This window comes from Anopheles merus, unplaced genomic scaffold, assembly GCF_017562075.2.
Source record: "Anopheles merus strain MAF unplaced genomic scaffold, AmerM5.1 LNR4000498, whole genome shotgun sequence".
In the NCBI taxonomy this organism is placed as follows: domain Eukaryota; kingdom Metazoa; phylum Arthropoda; class Insecta; order Diptera; family Culicidae; genus Anopheles; species Anopheles merus.
The window spans coordinates 13,333-19,784 of record NW_024428078.1 but is presented as its reverse complement, the minus strand read 5'-3'; the positions used below and the strand labels follow the sequence as shown (position 1 = coordinate 19,784).

At 45.1% G+C, this 6,452-nt stretch overlaps 1 long non-coding RNA gene across 2 annotated transcripts; it reads left to right on the top strand.

The window, feature by feature from the left end:
• Positions 1–2,811: 2,811 nt before the first annotated feature.
• On the top strand, positions 2,812–6,028 carry LOC121602535. 2 transcript variants are annotated; one of them, XR_006006431.1, is made up of 2 exons: positions 2,812–2,920; positions 5,925–6,028. It is a non-coding gene; the product is annotated as an uncharacterized LOC121602535 (long non-coding RNA). The 2 variants fall into 2 exon arrangements; XR_006006430.1 differs by having other exon boundaries at positions 2,812–2,953.
• The last annotated feature ends 424 nt before the right edge of the window (positions 6,029–6,452 follow it).

Below are 6,452 nucleotides of genomic sequence, written 5' to 3'. Positions count from 1 at the left end.
AAATAATTTACCCTCCCGAATTGTTGACGTCCTTTCCTTCCGTGTATCTCAGGGACACACACACACCGTCAACACAATAGGAAAAAAATGACAACAAAAAAGCAGCACAACGGTGGTTTGAGAAGGACGACCGCGTGAACGTCTCAGCGTAGTGCCCTTAAAAAACCGGGAAAAATCAAATGTGGGGGAAAATCAAGGAAAAATTGAAATGCAGAGTTAGGAATGCGATCAAACAATTTTCTCTGACCCTCCATCCAAGAGGCTCCGGGGACGGGGATCGGTCTCGCGTATCCTTGCGGAAGGTAGGTTGGCACGGAACCAAGACCCAGGAGGGTGGTCGCCCTTTTTGCGTAGGCTGCTCATGAAGTACTGTGCGCGGTACGGCAGAGGGAGAAAAGTTTTCTGTTGTTGTTGTACCCTGAGAATTATTATAATAATGCAACATTACCATGCCTTTCTATTTCAGGCGCGCTCTCCTGCACCTTTTACCGCCCAACAGGAGTGGCGCGGACGGCGTTGCATGCCACGAGCCGATGACAATAAAAATTATCTATTGTCGAGTGGCTGTTGTCTCCGGTTCGGTTCACGATTTGCTCTGCCCTTCTTCCTGTGCCGTGCCGGAAACGGTACGGCCGTACGTGTGGCAACTTCCGTGGCTAATTCTCCCGCTCACTGCTGGCTACTGCGCTGTTGCAGTGTGGTGGGTTGGTGTGTGGAGTTTGTGGATAGCTTGTCTGTGACTTTTCACGAGGGGGTGCAGTAACTTTTCATTTGCGTAATGGTAGCAGTCGCCATGCCACGCGATTGAGCCACGGGACGCGCATCAATGTCGCGCAATGTGGTGTACGGGGGGAAGCGTACCACACGCATAGACTGGCCGGATGCACACAGGACGCAGTACAAATGTTAGGTTGCTTTCTCTGCTCGCAGTTAGCAGATTTGTTGGCGCTGATTATCGAGCAAGCGTGTGCAGCATTATTATCGGCATCCAGAGGGCATCCGTTCGCAATGGTTTTAATTGCCGATGTTTGGGTTACAGTGGTGAAAAGGAGCTGAAATAATCGTACGAAACGGTAGCTTTTCATTTGTGCTGCTCATTTTTGGTTTAATGTGGGAGAAATTTACATCTCAATTCTATCGCTTGATGGTAATGTGCCTACCTAGTGAAGTGTAGTCTTGCATAGGTAAGCATGAAGTGGAATGCATCTGGTTTTATAAACATGAAAACATCGATGAAGTTGGACAAATATTTCAAAAACAGATTTCAATAGTTCTATAGATGAATATTGAATATCTTCTTATTGCGTTGTCACATACGCAATCCTGCAATTATGTATGTTTTAAGTTCAGGTTATGTTTTATTCCATGAAAAAGTGAAACTGAATGCAATTTAAGGGATTTACAGTAATTTGTAAGGAAATAAAAGAAAACGAAAGAAAAACTGCAATATTTATTTTATTTAGTTACTACCTTCAGCATTTCAGAAATCATTTGCAACGAACCCTGCAATATATTCATAGGAGGTAGGTTTGCGTATTTTTCCACCAGGTGACGCTATAATGTTCCGCAAATGAACCATTTACTGGGTGTTCATTTCTATGAATCTTGGGTGCAAACAAAAGTTTTGTGAGGAAATTGAAGGCTGAATTAGTTAAAATCGCTATGTATAGCATTTTCTTTAAATAAAGAATATTTATGTAACATAATGTATCTTATTTATAAAGCCTATTTTATTTCTTCCCGTTGAAATGATTTTGAAATTCATGTGCGTTTTTGAATGCTCATATTTTACGAGTTGTTTCATTTATTATTGTCATAAACAGTATAGCAGTTACTAGTTATTTGATTTATTTAATGTTTTTTACTATAAGACGATGTTATTTTCTGCTTGTAGTATATTTGTCTTCTTCTATTTGTAACAAATTATTGAGCGACTTTTGATAATGTTTTGGTTGATAATTAAAGCTTTGAAGAGGTGATTTATCTAATCGATTTGATTGTGTTGCTTTTTGAGTTTTTATTACAATCTGCTATCTAAGGACACGATAATATCCATAAATGTGTTTGATGGAGTGCTTTGTGTAGTGCCTGTGCATCTCAACACATCACATCGCTTTTCATTATCCAAAATAGTGTGCCTTTCTGGAAATACTATTCGAACGAAAGTGTTGTAATAATGGCCTTATCACACATGCACATGATTCGCGATGAACGCAAGATACCGGAAAGCCCGGGAAATTGGTCACTGTTTCGCAAAATGTTCGGCTGCGACCGGCTACCAATGTTCGGGTGAATGTTTTCCTTCGAAGCAACCCGAACGCGGAGGGCTTCTGTTTATACTGTTCACGTTCGGCAGCAGGTCGGAGCCTTTCTGATGAACTTCGGCATCTCTTTGTCCCTCGCCTCGTATTCGGGTTGGGTTGGTTCATGTGTGACAGTCGATTACTTCAATAAACATGCTTTTATGCTGCGCTCTGTTTGCCAAATGCAAGAAGAAAAGTGTATTTTTAGGTAGAAAAAATATTAAAATAAACAAAAAATCAGTATTAATAGTAAATGCAACTACTTTTCATTGATCACTTTGGACAGAGAAAAACAAATCGCCCGCCGTTCGCCCGCACTGGTTGGAATGAACCCACCAAACGGCGGACACAGAATGAATGCTTTCGTTTCCAGCCCCGGCATGCCGGTCTCGGGGCAGCAGCTTCGGCACCGGTGCGCGGCAGCATCTGCGCACTTTGGAACACGCGCACCCGAATGCAAGGGAACAAGCGTGGAATTCATTCCTTCCCTTCAGTCTGCTTTTGAACCGCGCGGAAGGTGTGTGCACGCTTGTTCGCTGTTCGCGCGAGACCGCCAGCAATCGAGGGAACAACGATATACGCACAGGGCGCCCCCTGTGCGCGTTTCTTGTTGTTGTGTGCGTTTGTAGTTTGGGAGTTTGGGGAATTTGGTTGGTTGAACTGTGAATCATTGCACAATTTGATGTTTGAAAATATAAACGTGTGGCTTTAGTGGTTAGTTAGTAAGATTGAAGTGAAGATCTGTGAAGCAAAACACAATCAATCGCTCGTTGTTTAAGCGTGCTAGCTTACTAATAATTCCCATACAAACCGGTACGCGAAACAGTTCCTGTGGTGACGACGAGAACTGTAAATTACAAACCGTTTTTGGGCAGAAAATACGAAGGAGACAAAAAGTTCATAACCGCACTGAAGTGTATCCAATAGATTGAAATCTTATCGTTATTAAGTAAGCAACAACAACAACAAAAAGTGTGGCTTTTGTTTTCGCAAAGTATTTGCAAAACCCGTAAATACCCAACTTTTTGACGATGATGACTCTCGAGCGACGAGAAGAAAATCGTCCCAAAGAAAGGATAAGTGGTGTGCCTTTTGTGCTGTGTGGTCGCGAATTGAAAAAGTTACGAAGCGTTTGAAGAGGGTCAAATTTTAATAAAACCCTACACCACAGGCAAAAAATATTCCGGACCGCGCGTGCTGCTACTGCTGTTGCTTCATTCATAACGCGCGCGCGAGGTTGGCGGTCCCGGGAGAGTGGTCCTCCCACTGGTGGTGGTGAAAGAAATTCAATGAAAACGGTGGAGCATAAGACGGCCATGTTTTGTGTGAACGCCATATCAATACAGAGCTAGGCAGAGGAAACCGAAACTGGAGCATCCTGCTAGGCAGGCACCGTGTGGCTGGTGAAAGCAACCAAAAGAATCCTTGTATGTGTTTGTGTGTTTATGTGCGTTTTTGTATGGTCGGTTGGTTTCCCTTGGAGTGCTTTGGAGCTGACAGAACGCACCAGAAAAGCCTGAAGCGCGCCGAGGGGAGAGAGAGGCTGTGAATGAGTGGGTGATAAGTACCGGTGTGAAAATTGCGAATCCCAGCCGCAGCGCCCGTGCCTGTTGGGAAGGAAACGAAACGGATGGCAACCTGAAGACCTGAGCACCGGGTGCAGTGCGGTGGATGCTGGAGGTCTGTGGGCGTTCTTTCGGAAGGCATAAGGAATGTTTGTCAGCTGCCGAGAGAACGCCAGCAGAGAGAGAGAGTGATGTTGTTGCATGCTGCGTTACCTTGTGGCAAGGACGTGTTGTGATCTGTGTTGGTGTTGTTGTTGCTGCTGCTGTTACCTTCTTGAGAATATGCTGTGAGGCACGGACTGGGTTTTGTCGTGAACAAAGTGGTCCAAATTTTCCGCTCCAAAACACTCTACACGTAGGAAGATACTCGCTTTGGGTGGTCCTGCTTACTTCATGCACTAAACGTCTGCTCGGAGAAGTTCTGTTGCTATTCACCCTACAGAAAAAGAGGGTCTTTGTGACCTTTTTGTGGCACTTTTTGGAGCGAGTACAGCCAGTCCACCGCTCAGACATTAATGACAATTTGTGATTATCTGCTCATCGAGCCCTTTTTTGAAGTTCGTTTATGCGAGTGTGCGTGAGCCGCAGTTCCAAAGGCCTACCCGCTGCTCTTTGGGACGGGAAGCAGGTAGTAAACTCCAAATTGCTAAACTGCTCCAGCTTCAAAACGCCTCAGCAATCCCGGAAATTAAACCTGCGGATTTGGCCGATGGTCCCAGCGCTCAACTTCAGCCGTCTGGCGTGAGAAGGCTTAAGCGTTTCGCATTCGAGTGTGCTCGGTGTATTTTTGTGTTGTTTTTTATTGCAATGCCACGGCCGCTACACTTACACACCCTGCTGAAAGTATACGTGGGGCACGAGCAAAAGTAGAAAGCAAGGGGAGGAAAAAATCCAAACATAGCCAACGTCCAGAACCCCGGGAGTTCTGAACGCAGAGCAGCGCGGTCTGGCAAATGCCCACCGGCGTGTTAACCTGCAACGGAGTGCCCGGGCGATGAATAATTAATCGCTGGTCATTCATTATAAACGAAACCGTCCGGTGCTGGTGTGTTCGGCGCCCTGTTTGTGTCCTCGTGGACCTCGTGGATGAGGACTTAATTAAAAACGAAAATCTGGAATCGGTATAAAGGCTGCACGCTCACTCACACTCTCTCTCTTCCAGAGATTGCCAGACTTCGCGTAGCGTCAAAGGGCCGCCATGCGAGATATTGGGAGGCCGTTTTGGCACCCGACACTCTGGAGATGATAACCTTCAATTTTTTTTTGGAACAGTTTGATTGATGGATTGAGGCCGATCGATCGGTGATTTTGATGGACGTGTAGCGTGACCCACGAATGGTTATTCGTTTGCTCGCAAAAAAATATATACACAAAATTCGCATAATTATTTGGGGAGACTGTGAACGGAAACGGGTTTGATGCCCGGAGAAATAAAACCCAATTTTGGGGCCAATTCTGATGTTCGCGTGAAATGTTGCGGCATTAGGCACAACCAGATTGTGCCGACATGCGGAGTCTAGCTCGAGGCGAACGGGCAAAAAGCCCAAAACAGAACGACAAGCTTTAAATAGAGCGCTTGCAAAACGGGAAGTGACTTTCGAGTGAGAAAACATCGCTTCGAAATAAGTTGGCCTGGCAGGCAGGGTTGCTAATAGCAACCTCCCTTTTTATATCACTCACCACAGCACACAGCACAGCAGCATCACTTAGCCGGCAGTGGGTCCTTGCGGACGCTCAGTGAAGCAAACACGCTCGCTTGAGCAGAGCAAGTTCTAGGAGTTTTTCAATTGCAATCGAACATCAATTCCAAGCGGACATGTGTTATTTTTTTTTTGCTCCGTATTGGTGTATGTGTGGTGAACGGGGAGCTTTTCCAGTAGCCCGGAAGCGTTGTTGAGAAGTGAAAATTGATTGCAGTGAAATGAAACGAAAAAAAACGGGAAAGAAAAACAGAGCAGCCAACCGAACATTGTGCAAAAGTTTTCTCTTCTCGTTTTGTTTTCTTTTTTTTTGCCAAAAATCACTCCATTTTCGTGTGTTTCGTTTTCCCATACAGCAGTGGTAGCATCAGAGCAGCAGCATCCATGCCCGTCTAGCGGTGCCGGTTAGATATTTGTGTGCCAAAACCTGAAATCTAGTACCAAAAGAAAAAGAGAGAAAGAGAGAAATATAAAGTATAGAAAGAAATGGTTTGAAAGTGTCCGGTAAAGTGCCAAGTGAACGCGAAAGGAAGCAAAAGAGGTGGTCGAAAAATAATTATAATAATAGTGATCAAAGTTTTTATTGTTGCTATCTGCCTCTCCCTGGTACCCCTTTTTCGCGCTCAGTTTGTGGTTGAATTGCTAAAGGGCTGCAAAAATTGGAAGCCAAAAAGAGAATAATAGATAGTGGTGTGCGTGTGTGCTTCTCGTACGCCGTTGTGAAGGCGATGGCAGAGATGATGTGCTGTAAAGCCTACTACGCTCGCGTCGGTTCGCTTTATCCGTCTGATAAACCACGGCAGGTGAATGTGAAAGTGTGATGGCATTGGTGGGTCCGCGCGCGTGTGTGTGTGTGATCGGTTTGTGAAATAGATGCAGTACAT